Here is a 14,803-nt window from a genome sequence, read left to right as displayed (position 1 = left end):
CCAGAAGGAATCTATTATTTCACTATTAGTAGTAACTTTTAAAATGTGTACCACTTTGTATTCATTTTCTATTGCTGCATAACACATTACCACAAATATTGCTGCTCAAAATGTTGTTTATCCCACAGTGTCCCTGGGTAAGGAGTCTGAGCACAGCTTGGCTGGGTCCTCTGAGCTGGGTCCTCATAAGACTGTAGTCAAGGTGTTGGCAGGGGCTTTGGTCTTAACTGAGACTCAGGGTTCTTGTCCATGTTCTGTGGTTGCCAGAGGAATTTGTTTCCCAGCAGCTGTAGAACTCACAGAGGCTTCTGCGAAGCCAGGGAGAAAATCTTTCATTTAGTTGAAGCAGACCCATACAGAATGATGCCTCTTATGATGAACACAAAATCAACTAATTTGGGACCTTAGTTACATCACAAAAATCCCTTTGCCTTTGCCATCTAGCTTCCTAGTGTGAAATCCCTCATAGTCACAAGCCCCACCCATACTCTGGGGGATGGAATCCCACAAGACGTGCATACCAGGGAGTCAGAATCTTGAGGGCCATCCTAGAATTTTGCCTACAGCACTTTTCTAGGCCAGGCACTATGTGCAGCAATTTTATAAACACTGTGTTGTGAAGAAAAGCAACTAAATGATACCACTTGTCTGAGGTCCTTGTTACTAATGGCTGCCAGCCTCTTGCTTTAATTTTTGTGGTCTTCTGCCTTATACTCTGGTACAAGAATGCTTTTTTTGGCTGTTAGAGGGGCTTGTTAAACTGGGAAGCTATCAAGTCCTAGAACAAAACCACAGGCCTCTGTTAAACATAAAAGGCCATGCAGACAAATGGGTTGAGGGCTCTGGTCAATGATTGAAGAAGAGGCAAAGGAAACATATATTGAACACATATGTGTAAGACATTAGACTAGATTTTCTTGTAGGATTCAACTTATATATTTACAATAGCCCTGAAAGTAGGCCTTGGCATCCCCATTTTGAAGGACAAGGAAACTGAGGTTTAGAATGCTTAGAGACATTGCCTGAGTCCACAAGGACAGTAAATAGCAAAGATGGACCTTGATCTATGACTTCCACAGTAAACAAAACCCCCTAGCAACATCCTGCAACAGATGCACATGGACAATGAAGTTTCTCAAGATGCCCAGCTAATGTAAGTTAAAATATCTCCAGGTCCCCGAGCCTTCTCTTTTCTGGACTAGGGATGACAGAGACTTTGAGTTCTGTTGATCTGTGCGACTCACTGCCATTTATGTGCTTAGCCTCGCATTGGGAAACTGAAGCGGCACAGCAGCTCCAGTGTGAGTTGTGCTTCTTACAGAGGAAAGAATGAACCAGCGGACTCCCCTCATCTCTAGGAGCATCAGCAGCCACACCCTGACAGTGCAGCTTTCTCTCCAAACCCTTCTGCCCATCAGCCCACAGCAACGCCAGAAGCTCCGGCTGAGCCACTCTGTCCCTCTGTATTTAAGAGGCACTAACAACATTTCCATTTAGCACATCTTTCAGAAAATGTCCTGACAGCTTTACTACATGGGCTTCTTTATGGGGTAGAAGAGTGAGGATGGGAGAAAACCAATAGCAGGCAATGGGGGTGCAGGAGAATGCTTAGCTTAGCCTGTGTCCTTGGACCTCCTTCACGGCCCCCTGCCCTGGCCCCAGTTAGCAGTGTTCAGATTTGAAAGTGTGCTGTCCAAGACCTGGAGGGCATCAAGCAAGGAGCTGACCAGATCCAGGAAGGCTTTCAGGAAAGGTCATGACCACACGTACATCTGCTCCGGACCCCCAGTCTGCCTGGAAGGGGGTGGGATTCAGGCTGGGGCAATGAAGAAAATCTTTGAAACTAAATGGTTGGCAGAGTGCTGTGGCCCCTCCCTCCAGAAGTGACGCTCAGGGTAGAATAAGGATGTTAAGGAGAAGCTGGTATCCCCGAGGCAGAAGTAATGGGATGGAAGGTCAGCAAGAGGGGAAGAGGGATGTGAATCATTGTGCTAAAGTCAGGCTATTCAACCTGAGGGGGCTAGGAGGTCTGCTCATAGGAAGCCAGTTGTAATCATTTTGCATATTTAAGTGTATCAAGCATATAAGTGTATTAGCATGTTGTACACCTTCAGTCACACAATATTGTGTGTCAACTGTATCTCAATAAAGTTGAAAAAATGATCTTAAAAAGTTTTAGCTCAACTTAAAAAAAAAGGAAGCTGATTCCCTTTTGCTGGCTGCCCACATCAGGAAGGGACACCTTTCACTTAAGTAGCACCCTTGGTGGCCAAATGAGCCCCTGGCTCTGCCTGGGGCCCCCTCCGTGGACACAGTGTCCTGGGGGCTGGGGTAATGAATGCAGCCCCCAGGCAGAGCTGGCCTCTCTCAGCTAGCCCCAGGGGAGAGATAGCAAACCAGCAGCCATCGGGGGAACAGTAAATAGTAACAGGCAAGCCCTTCTTAAGTGGAATGCCTCTGAGATGAAAGTAATTTCCATCATGGTGTTATGATAAATTCCCAAGCTGCTCAATTGCTGTGAGTTAAATGAGTAAATGACTATTAAATGGCTTTCCCTTTTGTGGCTACCTCAGTGCAAATTCCTTTGAAGAGGGCCATGCCAACCAACAGGAAATAGGACCTGCTTCCCTGTGGACTTGGATTTTCTCGTTTAAAAATTTTTAACTAACTTAGTTAGATGCTCACTAATATCCACATAGTTGCTCCTTTTCAGGTGACTCTATAACCTGATTATGCAAATGGAGAAATGCCCTTTGGACCCCAAGGAGAAAAAAAGGAGAAAAAGAAGGGTGAGAAAGAGGAAAAAGGAAAAATTAGAGAAAGAGATAGAGGCATTCTCACCAAAGTTAAGCAATTTAGAGTAGTATAAAACACAGACTCTGGGGTCAAGCCGCACTGCCACCCCAAGACCATCCCCATGTCCCCATGTTCAAAACAACTCCTCAACTTAACAGATGTGTAATCTCTGGCAAGTCACTTAATTTCATTGTAAAATAAAGATATTATAGCCCCTGATTCAAAGGACTATTATAAAGATTAAATAACCGAATGCATGAAAAGCACCTAGTTTAGCACCTGACTATTCAATTGCTATAATAATAAGCTAAAAAATATATTAATCATAAATACTTGATAATATGTAATATAATGTGTTTATAAGTGCTATTATTATATTTATTACTATCCAAGCACTCACCTGGCAGTTTTCATAGGTACCTATTAATATATTCATAATAATAAAGCAGCAGGATGATGAATAGAGTGGATTGTCTAGAACTGCACATGCCTGGAGATGAGTCCTAGATCTTCTCTGTACTACCTGTGCTACTGAAATACTTACAGAGTCAATTTTTTCATTGGTTAAGTTAGGATAAAAATAACCAGCTAGCAGAATGTATGAAAAAATTAAATAGCACAGACAAAAGTGCTTAGCACAGTGCCTGGCAAATAGGAGTAACATAGTAGTAGTTGTCAGAGCAGCCAGTTTTCAGTGAGTGTTACTGTGCCAGGCCATGTGCGGCACACTTGACATGTACCTCATTTAAATCCTTACAAAACCTTGTGAGGTAGGTGTTATACCCATTTCGTAGATGAAGCCACTGAAGCTCAGACTGGACTATATGACTGTATGTCTCATACTTTGTAAATGACAGAGTCAGAATTTGAGCCCCAAGCTCTTTGATTATTGGCACATACTAGCTTTCAGTAACTTTCTTCTTCATCTGCCCTTTTAAAAACTCTTGCAATGCATCAATCCATTTTTATTTTTCCCTCTTGTCATGCAGACTTACTATTGGCTATGTCTATGTCTTCTTCAGACTGTGAAATTTTAGAGCTTACTCTTGTCCTTGTTCTGATAGCACTCTCCCATATTCCCTAATGCACTCCCCTCATGCCCACCCCCAAGCACTGGCATGCCCTTCCTAAGCCCACACCCTCACCTCTGTACTAGTCCTCCTCTGCACAGCCCAGGCCCCACAGTCCCCTCCAGCATGCTCTGCTCCCACCATGTACCCATAACCAATCCCTGGCAGCACTTGGTCCCACATCAGACCCCTTTTCTGGGGCTCAGCATCAACCTCCCATTGCTGCTTCCTGGACTATGAGGTGCCCCAGGCTCTGCTAACAGAGCATCTGCCTCTATTCCTATCTTCTGCTCACCTCTCTGGTGCTTCCTCTGCAACCCTAGCCTGCTTCCAGGGTGGAGGGGAAGCGATGGTCTTAAAGCTGTGATGCTCTTTCACCCCTCTGGCCCTTAGGCACCTCCATCCCGTGCTTATGGCCAGAGTTGCCACACTAACCCCATGGACGTGTCTGTTAAGTTGACTTTTCCAAGGTTTTCACCTGAAACCCAGTGAAGTGAACACCCTGCAAATCCCACAGAGGAGGCTTGATGCAGAAGTAGGGAAGCCAGCTAGGAGGGATGCCTTCATTTTGACTCTGATTCTATCGATTGACACTTTGTATTTCAGACCTGATAGTTACATAGCCCTTATACTTAAAATGGAATCCATTTAATAAGAAGCACTTACTGGGCTCCAGCTTTGTGCCCAGCCTGTGCAGGGCACTGGAATGACAGTGATGCAAAAAGACCCAGTCCTTATTCTTAGGGAGCTCTCATCCACCTGGTCCCTATTCACACTGGTTCAAGCTCATGGCAGTACTAATATTCCTTTCATACATAATCATATTTTATGTATAGGTTTTTATTTTTTAAAATCCACTAGAGAACCATACCATCTGCATGGATTACCTTTTACAGCACTTAGCTCAGTACATGAAGGCAATTAATGTAAACTCTTTGATTATATTGAACTTCCTGGAAGCTTCAGGCATTTTCTTTCAGTCATCCTAGTTAGTGTCTTACTGTACTAACAGGCTGATTGATTTTCTTATGTGAGTCTTAATCACCCATCAGAAATTCAACTTGAAGTTCAATTCCAGCCCCACCAATCATATGACCTTGGGCTTAACCTTTCCAAACCTCAGTTTCCTCTTCTGTTAAAATAAAGAGTAAAATTGACCACGCTTGATGTGATAATTAAGTCAAATAGAATTCCAGCCAGAAGGACATATATGCCCTTAATATTCTATTCAGTTAGAATTCTTTTTAATTTTTTTTTCCAACACACACTATGGTCCAGATGCTGTGGTAGGCTTTGAGAATACTAAGAGAATAACGCGTGGTCTCTGTTCCCCACAAAATTCACAGGCTGGTTAGACAAAGACAGATATAGGCATGTAGTTATGATGCATATAGATCTCTATGAGAGGTTCTTTAGGGACAGTACAGAGAGGAGTAAATATTTATTAAAAAATATCAACTATGTGACTGTGAGAGACGCTCCGGAGAGTCGCTGTGGTGTGTATTTGTATGTCTGTCCATAAACTCATACTCATTTTGGACTCTGCCTTCTCTGTGGCCAGGTTCCCTAGATGTCTCACTTGCCTCTAAGAAGCCCCAGGAAGCCAATCTTAATTTTTTTTCCTTCCAGAGCAACCTCTTCCTCAAGAACAGCAGGGAATGCTGATGACCACTTAACACATTCTGAAACCTTCAGCTAAATCTGGGGCTGGATACATAGGCAAAGAAGGGCTCCCTGTTGACCAGTCCCCTGAATGCTTTCCCCAGCCCTGCTGTCTCCTGCTGCCCAGTAACCCGTTGCTGTGGGAGACGAGTGTACTTAGTGTGACAAGTCACACCACACCCTGAGCCTCCCCGTTCCCATGTCAGGCTGACCCCGGTGCAATAGCAACTCCTTCAAGTTACTGAGGACAGAATACATTTATGTTTAAATGCATCACACATTTCTGTGAGAGCTTCCCTTGCATAATCATATTGCCTTTTCCCCTCCTGTCAGGAGCTGCAGAGGAATGTATCTTGCCTGGCTGAAGTTTCTGCGGAGGCCTGGGTTGATTCCTCTGGTGCTACCCTCATCTCCTGGGAGTCAGTTTCCAAGCCCCCCAGAACAAGCCTATATATGGGCCCCTTTCTTGATGAGACAAGAGACACTTAAAGAATATAAATCACTACCCTGCAATGCTGGAGATGGAAGGAGAAGAGATAAGACTTTAAGATTTCAGTTGTTAATATCAATGGCTAGAATTCCTGTAACAGGAGGCAAATAGGCTTAGCTTCTCTGCAGTTTACCCTGATTTTTTTCACCTTTCTAGCAGAGACAAACTGCAACATTTGGTAGCCCTTATGTATCTTGCTCTTGTAATGATTTGCTTATAGAGCTTATTATAGATAATAACAAGAGCTAAATTTATTGAGTACTAACTGCATGTCAAGCACCTGATATATGTTGATTACATTTAATGCTTATAGCAACTTTGTGAAGTAGGTACAGTAGGTACTTGGATTAGTACCCCCACCCCCCAATTACAGATTAGGCATTTGAGGCTTAAAAAGTGTGATTCTTTGGCCGGCCCTAGGTCACGTTGTGTGTTGGGGAGACAGTATTCAAACTAAGGATGTCTAATTTCAGAAGACACAATCTTGACTCTTGCAAGATACTGTAGTTGGAGAGCAACCTGAGAGAGAGATAAAGTGATAAAAACTACCCAGCTCTGCCACTTACCACTTTTGTGACCTTGAGCAGGTAACCCATGTCTCTATAAAATGAAGATAACACCAGTACCTATGTCATACAGTGGCAGTAGTAGTCATGGATTTAATATACATAGAGCATTTAGTACATGCTTGGCACAGAGTAAAGATCCAATACACATTAGTTATTTTTATAAACAGTTAAGTCTCTCTAAGTAGGGGCCTCATCTTAGTCCTTGTTTAATCTTTACCCCCAGAACATAGTACAATGCAAAGAACATAATATAAAATGATTCAACATTACTGGAATAAATTAGGAGATTAAATATCCTGGAAGACAGTTACAATTAAATCATTCTTTGGTAAGTGCTTTATTATTTACAAAATGCTGTCATTCAGTTTAATTTGGTGTAAAGTTTGTGTTTGAATTAAAACATCAAGAGAATTTGACATAGCAATTTGATTCCTGGGTATGAACTCAAGAGAAATGAAAACATGTCCACACAAAAATTTGTACATGATCATTCATATCAGCATTATTCATAGCCAAAAGGTGGAAATAACTCAACTATCCATATCAATAGATGAATGAATAAACAAAATGTGGTATGGCCATAAAATGGAATGTTAGTCAGCCAGAAAAAAGGAATCAAGTACTGATACTTGCAACTGGATGAACCTTGAGAGTGCTAAGTGAAAGAACCAGTCACAAAAGACTATATACTATAAAATTCCATTTATATGAAATGTTTAAAAAAGGCAAATCTATGGAGACAGGAAGTAGATTAATCATTATCTAGGGCCAGGAGGACAATGGTGTTGGGAAGATTGGTAACTATGGGTACAGAGTTTCTTTGGGGGAGAATAAAAATATTCTAAAATTGATTGAGGTGATGGTTGCATAACTCTGTGAATACACTAAAAACCATTAATTTGAATGGGTGAATTGTATCTTGCATGAGTTCTATCTCAAGAAATAAAGCTGTTATCAAAAAAAACAAAAAGCCAGTAAAGTGGAAAGCCTCCAGATCACAAGCTTAACACAGGCGAGTTCAGCGATCCTGCCAGACTTCCCATTCTGCCCATGCCCCCATTCAGATGGCCTCAGCCTTCTGCGCCCCACACACCCTCGCCAAGGCTGGCCAAGGGGAAAGAAAACACCAACTGCCTGTCACTGACCGAGGTGAGACTGGAAGAACTCATGAACAATTATTTGTCTATTCCAGTCCAGCTCCCCTTCAAATGCTTCTTTTAAATTTGTCTCATGTCTGGCTCCAATGAGCAGGACAAAAGGCTATGGGCTGATCAATCCACTGTGGGAAGGTGAGTTATTGAAGGAAAAGGTAGCAACAGCCTGGGCTTTCTCAAAACTAAATGCAAGCTCCAAGACTGGAAATCACAACTGGAAATTGTAAATATCAAGTCTACTAATCATTTGCAAGTCATTTTCCTCCTCATGATCTTGTCTCAGAAACGAATAAAAGCCCAGGGCTTCGGCATACTCATTGATCCTTTGTTTTAATGATGCTTTTCAAAACTTAGGCAAATTGCTGATGGAAAGGAGAGAAGTGAGGATTCTAATTAAGCTGCTCCAGTTGGAAAAGTGGTAGCAGATTGCCAGCAGGATTCTAAAACCTACAGGTATTTAAAAGTGAAAAAAGAGAGGAGAAAGGCCTCCTGGAATTCATAAGAGTAGCTATGAAGGTTTGTAATCATGACTGAGACTGAAATGTAATTTTATCGCTTGGAAACCTTGTTCTGAGCTCTACTTTTTACCAATGATGCTGTATATAGACATGCTCACAAGGGATATTCCTTAGGTGGAAGGCAAAAAAGAAAAATAACACTTTCATTTTTCTGGTAACTGTTAATACTGTTAACTCAAACTCAGATATTTACTTAGGTAGTGATATTAAGAAGATTTACAGAGGATATGTTGGTTTCATTAAATGATAAATGCTGACCTTCACTGGGTGCTCTAAACTCCTCATGTTTTATTTCATGCAGTCCCCACAGCTACCTTATGAGGTAGGTACTATGTAGTATCATTACTACTGTTACTAATATTATTCTATTTTGCAAATGAAGAAAGTAAGGCACTGCGAAGTTAAGAAGCTTGCCCCAAGTTGCCCTTAGTATAAATGATAGAGCTGAGATTTAAATCGTCTGACTCTAGATTCGTGTTCTTACTCATTATCACATTCTGTCACTTCAGTAAATTGACAGGTCTTAATTTTACTCTCTATGATTCTACTTTGAAGAGTTGAACATGATAGAACATTGGAAAGAAATGTTATTGCACGCAGTAATATCATTTCATTTAATAGCTATTGCCGTTTTGGGCACGTAAGTTTTGGATAGCTTCTGTATGCGAGGTGGTGTCCCTACTAGCCGTGGACTGATACTCACCTCAGGGACTCTGCATATGCCATTTCCTTGCCTTTCATGTCCTGCCCTCCTGTACCTCACATCTCCTAGCTAACACCTACTCAGTCTTCAGATCTAACTTAAAATATTTCCCAGACAAGCTTTTCTTGACCTCTCTTTCACTCACTCCTCTGTTATATATTCACTTACCCTCCTATTTGTAGCACTTTCCAAGCAGGTAACCCAATGTGGAATTATTTGTTGAATGACTGTCTCCCCTGCTAGAAAGCAAGTTCCCTGAGGGCACAGTTGGTGCCTATCCTGTTCACCGCCATCTCTTCTGTGCTTAGCAGAGAGCCTGCTACAGTTCACTGGTGTTTGAACAGCAAATGAGTAAATGAATGAATAAGACTTCAGTTGTGCCCTTGTGTTGCTTACATTTTAGTAGTGTTACATACAAGCAGCTATCTATAAAGGGAAATAGGAACTGAGAAGGAGAAGGAGCTTATCAAGGCCATCACATTGTAGCTGGCCCTTGGAGGATGGGCTGACATTTCAGATGGAGAAAAGGCAAGGCATGAAGGCAGGCAAGCATAGGCCATTAGGTAAGTTGCTGTGGTTTATTATACTTATTTTTCTAATAAAGTAAAAAAAGGGTAAAACAGCAAATGTTGTTTTCCTTTCATCTGAAAGCATTTAGGTATTTTTAGAGCTTAAAGACAAATGGAATTGCTTAGCTTGAGATAGCTGCCTTCACATATTGATGAAAAATTTAAAAGCCCAAATACAAAGTATAGCTTGTGATTTGACCCACCCTTCGCTGAGGAAGAAAGGAAGAGAGCCATGAGTTTCTGAGAACAGGCAGAGAAGATGTCTCTGTGGCTCCTCTGCCTTACCCTGTTTTCCCATTCCCAGGGAGGGGATGAGGCTGCAGTTTCTTAGTCTAGTCATCAAGCGTCTCTTAAAAACCAGTCTGTCACTTTCTTGGCTCAAAATCAAGGATGAAATCAAACAAAGATCAATAGATTTGACTCCATAAAAATTAAAAAACTACTCTGTCAAAACCCCACATAATCTAACTGAAAGGCAAACGATAAACCAAGAAAAACATCCCCCACTACCATACCACGATGGTAAAACCCAGTGCAGTTCAGAACACACCAGCGGTGCCCTCCTGGGCAGCCAGCGCTGGGCGTGCGGGGCCATCCAGAGCTCAGGAAGGCAGCTGCGGACCGCACACAGTTCCACTGAGAGAGCAGGACGGAGGACCTGCCCGTGCCAGTGCAATGCTGTAAGAGCACAAGGAGCCCTGAGAAAAGGGGAGGCCGGGCCCCAAATGCAGCGGAGGCTCAGGGAAGGCTTCCTGAGGAGAAGTCTCAGAGTAATTTAACAGCTTCGAGGATTCACAGCCCTACCTTGTAGGCACCTAAATTATGTTTGCTTGCTCTCAGCGTTTACCATAGGCACAGGACAGTGTCCTGGTCTCAGTGTTGTTTAATGAAGGGACAAGGAAGTGATTGATGTTGGTTTCAGTGCAGAAACCTAGATAATACTCTCTTGCTTTAACACCCTACTCCCAACCCAACCCATACCCTTGATAATGTTTTGGGGTGAATAAATCAGGTTTAAAATATGCAGTTGGGAAATGGGATTATTGTGACCCTGGGGTTGGTTGGGTGGAACAAAGGAATTCTAGATTTAGAGCAACAGCTATGGGTAGGGGGTGAGGGTTCCCACGCTGTGGGGGACGGGTGTGGTTTTACAGGCAGGGAGTTGAGGAAGAAGACCGGTATTCTGGAGGGACAGAGAGGAGGGCTGACCGCAAGATGAGAGGAGCAAATGGGTGCCTTGGGGAGACACAGGGGGATCCTCTGGGCAGGGTGTAACTGATTGTGTTACCCTCCTCCCATGGATGGCATCATTAGAGAAGAGGGAAGGGACCCAGAGCACCAAGAGAGATGGGGAGTGGGAGGTGTGCGCCAGGTCCGAACAGCTGCCACAGGGATGCCAAGAACAAACTCCGCCTTTGCCCAAAGGGGTTAGAGGAAGGCTGCCCTTCAAGAACCGGGCTGACACTTGGGTTGCCTTCATTGTCTCTGGAAAAAAATAAACAATTTGAAAACGAAAAAGATAACTTAAGAAAAAAAAGAGTTCTAATTCTCCCTCTATGTTATGCAGGGAGGCAGAAAGAACTAGATTAAAATGAACAAGAATGGCCTGCCAGATCCTTAACTGATAAGGGAAGAACTCATTTAATTGGTGTCTGTCTTGAATAATAATATGCATTAGAAAGTGACTAATCTGAAGTAGCACACCAGAATAAGAAAAATAAACAAGGAAATAAGGAAGTAGTCAAGGAAAGTTCCTGAAATTAAATTATGGTTTGAAAGGATAAAGCCATGTTAACAACTCGTTACCATATTTTAATTTCATGGTGATTAAAATTATAATGGAGCATGTACTACCATTTAATTGATCTGTCAACATCAAGCATTTCCAAGTTTCTCTTTGTTCTTTGCAGTCATAAACTATCTAGTCTTTCCTGCACAATTTCAGAGGTATTTTCAAACCATAAATATTGCTCTTTATTAAAATTCTCAGGAAATTAGAGCTTCGATAGCTACTTATTTATATGTGCTTTGGCAAGAGGCCAGGAAGTTCATTTTCTTATCATTTGAATTCTACAAAAGTAAAGTGCTAAAGGAATATTATCTATTAATCTCCATGCTTCCTTTTATGACAGTTTTACAGTTTAATAACAATGTTCAGTTATCTGAGGGTGACTAGTTAAGCTTTAAAATTAGGTATTTCTCTTTGATAGAAAGCCCTCCCTTGTTGAGGATGCAGACCCATCCCACTGCTGAGAATCTTGCTCCTTGTCAGCACCTGGTCAGCCTGGCCAGGGCAGAGTTAACCCTTGGTGATGCCTATCTCCAGAAATGTGGCAATCTTTAGGGCCTTCCCTCCCTCAGGTACCCCTACCTCACACACCCGCCGGGTGTCCTGATACTGACCCTTTGCTGCAGTCCGCCCGGCCCCTCAGAATGCAGATGCCTCCAGCCTGATTTAGCTCATTCCTCATCGGTGCATCTGTGTTAGTCCACCCTGGTTCTGATGGAGTAAATAGGACACATATGTCACTGTGGAGGCTCATGAGTCTCTAGATAAAAATAAGCTTGGAAAATTACAAAAATCTTCTAGGGCAATACTTCCTTAATGAATCCTGACTCTTTTGACACTCCATTGCACTGATTAATGTTCACTCAAATTGACCACCTGGCATAGCTCACTGTCGAAATCAGAAAGGATATATTTTCAAAAGTCAGGTGCTGTCTTTTGTGTTGTAAAATCCCAGTATGCATGTGTGTGTGGATGTATGTGCATAAGCAGACTCATGACAATTACAAAAAGATGCAGTATCTATTTAGCAAAAAGGCTAGATTTTCACTGGCCAGATATTTTAAGCCAACTAAAAGTGGAAAAATGCTTTGTAGAGACCTTTGGCATGAGCTATCTGGAAGTTAAAAAAAAACAGGAGGCAATGGCAACAGCCTGCTTTGCATCATTACAAGCTATGAGCAAATAAATCTACTTTCAATGCTGAGTCTCAGTACAGATTTGATCACTCCCCCTAACATCTCTTTTTAATCTGGTTTCGGTAGAGTTTAGAATTGGGCACACAAAAAACTGACACATGAGAACACCATTCATGTAGCAGAGTCAAGGAATATTTGAAGGTAAAAAACAGAAACCCATTCAAAATGAAACAAATCAAAAGGAGAGCTTAATGGAGGCAGACAAGGGCTATCTCTCAGATCCCAAGGGCAGAAAGTATAGCCAGAGGGGCAACATAAATGAAAGTTAGGCCCAAAGGTTAAGGGCCGCATGGTCCCTCACATCTTGCCTATGCAGTCCAGCTCTAGTGGGCCCTGGAGCAGAGCCCAGGTGCCTGCTCCACCTGATTTCCAAGTTCCGGCATCTTGCTCTCTAAGTCTCTAGTTAAAGTTCAAGTGAGAGAAGAAATTGAATTGGTCACTGGCCAGCCAGTGGACTGGACCCTCTGGCTATGGACTTTGGGTCTTCTTCATCCTTACATCTCAGGGCCTGGTGCAGATCCTGCAGTTGGGTAGGCTTGTAATCAATGCTTGTGGGATGAATATGATCACTGGCGATTTCACATTCACATTTTTAATTGGTATTTTGCAAGGATTTTTCCCACTCGTCTAGCTGAAGCTTGTTCATGTTTAGGCACAGAAGAAGAAAATGTGAAATATTGTTGCTGTGGAAACAAACTTGGACCGTGACTTTCTTTTCTCCTTTATGTAGATGTGGGAGTCATATCTCTTGGCTAAACTGAGTATGAATATTCACACAATGGCATTGAAAGCATCGAGCTTGCTCCCAGGGCACTTTGTGGCAGTCAGCTATGTGGACCATGAAACACACTGCATATGCCATTCTGGCATATAAGCTTTTTCACTTTGATGCACAGTCATTGGGTTAAATATTATTTTGAGTGTGTCCTACAATGAAATTATTGCATTTCAGTGAATTTCTGTTTGTGGATTTAAGATGCTTTAAAATCACACAGGGTAACAATTTTTTTAACAGAAAAACCATTTACCCATTATTTCTTAAAGTTTTTTTCAAAAGCTTCTATCTTGTTTTATGTATTTGGGATCAGCCCACATGGAAAGGTTCTCAAGATTCTATAGAATATTTTCCCTTTCCTCCCATGAACTCCTACAAGAAAGGTACTAAAAAGTGGTAACAAAATACTTTGTATCTTGTGATATTTCTCCCTGTGGAATGATTCTTTGTCTACCACATTTTCTACTGATCAATTACTTTACTGGAAGGAACATGCAGAAAGTTTATTACTTTTTTTACCTTAATTGACCAAAAGACCATTTTTATGCATTATAACCTCCTTATCCTAATCTAATCTGAATACCTTATCCAGTAATGTGAGAAATAATTTTTATTGTTTATAAGCCACTAGGTTTACGGTATTTTGTTCTGGTAGCCAGAACAAACTAAGACATTGACACAGAGAGGGCCCTTGATAAATGTTTGTGGAATGAATAAATGACCCTATAGGAACAGAATGAAGATGACTGAAACCTTAGCCAGAATTCCCCAGATGTGGACAGCCATGGTGCAGTAGAAAGATCATAGATCCCATCAGGCAGCTCTATCCTTTTGTGTCACCTAGAGTGACTCATTTAATATCTTTGAGACACTTTTCTCATTTGGTAAAATAAAGATAAGATAGCTCACAGGATTGTCGTGGGCTAATTGCTTTTGGCTTTAACCATACTGTGGCTGGTCCTCAATAAATAGTATTCCATTCCCAACCCCTGGTTTGACAAAGACTACTGAAAGCCTTAAAAACTTGGTAAGGTTAGCAAGCCTTATCCAAAGCAGACTTCAGATGAAGAGGCTCAGGAATTAATCAAACTGTGTTCCATAAGGAGCTCATTTTATTTAAGCGCTATAGCTCCTACTGGGAGGAACAAGGTTTAGTGTGAGGGTCAATTGAAAAGCATTTTCTTGTAAATAGTTGCTCAAGGCATGGTCTCTTTGAGAGGAATTGGGGGCCACCTATTTCTCCCAATTTACCAGGAAGTGTTTATTGGAGACATTGTTTATTGAGCATGGAGTACCATGGCTTGCCCTCTCGCATAAGGCCTAATAACTGTGTATTTATGTGTAGAGTTCCTTTTGCTGCTGCTGTGTGGCCAACAGTCTTTCAAAGGCAGGTTGAGCAGAGAGGGAGTTGACACTGGCTGTGCTACGGACAGGTCCAAAGTTTCCAGAGAAATGAAATGAACCTGCAGTTTTGCCCAGTGCTTATGACTGTCAGGGCAAAGTCAAATTACA

This window comes from Manis javanica, chromosome 11 (assembly GCF_040802235.1).
Source record: "Manis javanica isolate MJ-LG chromosome 11, MJ_LKY, whole genome shotgun sequence".
NCBI lineage: Eukaryota > Metazoa > Chordata > Mammalia > Pholidota > Manidae > Manis > Manis javanica.
This window is presented reverse-complemented; position numbering follows the sequence as displayed.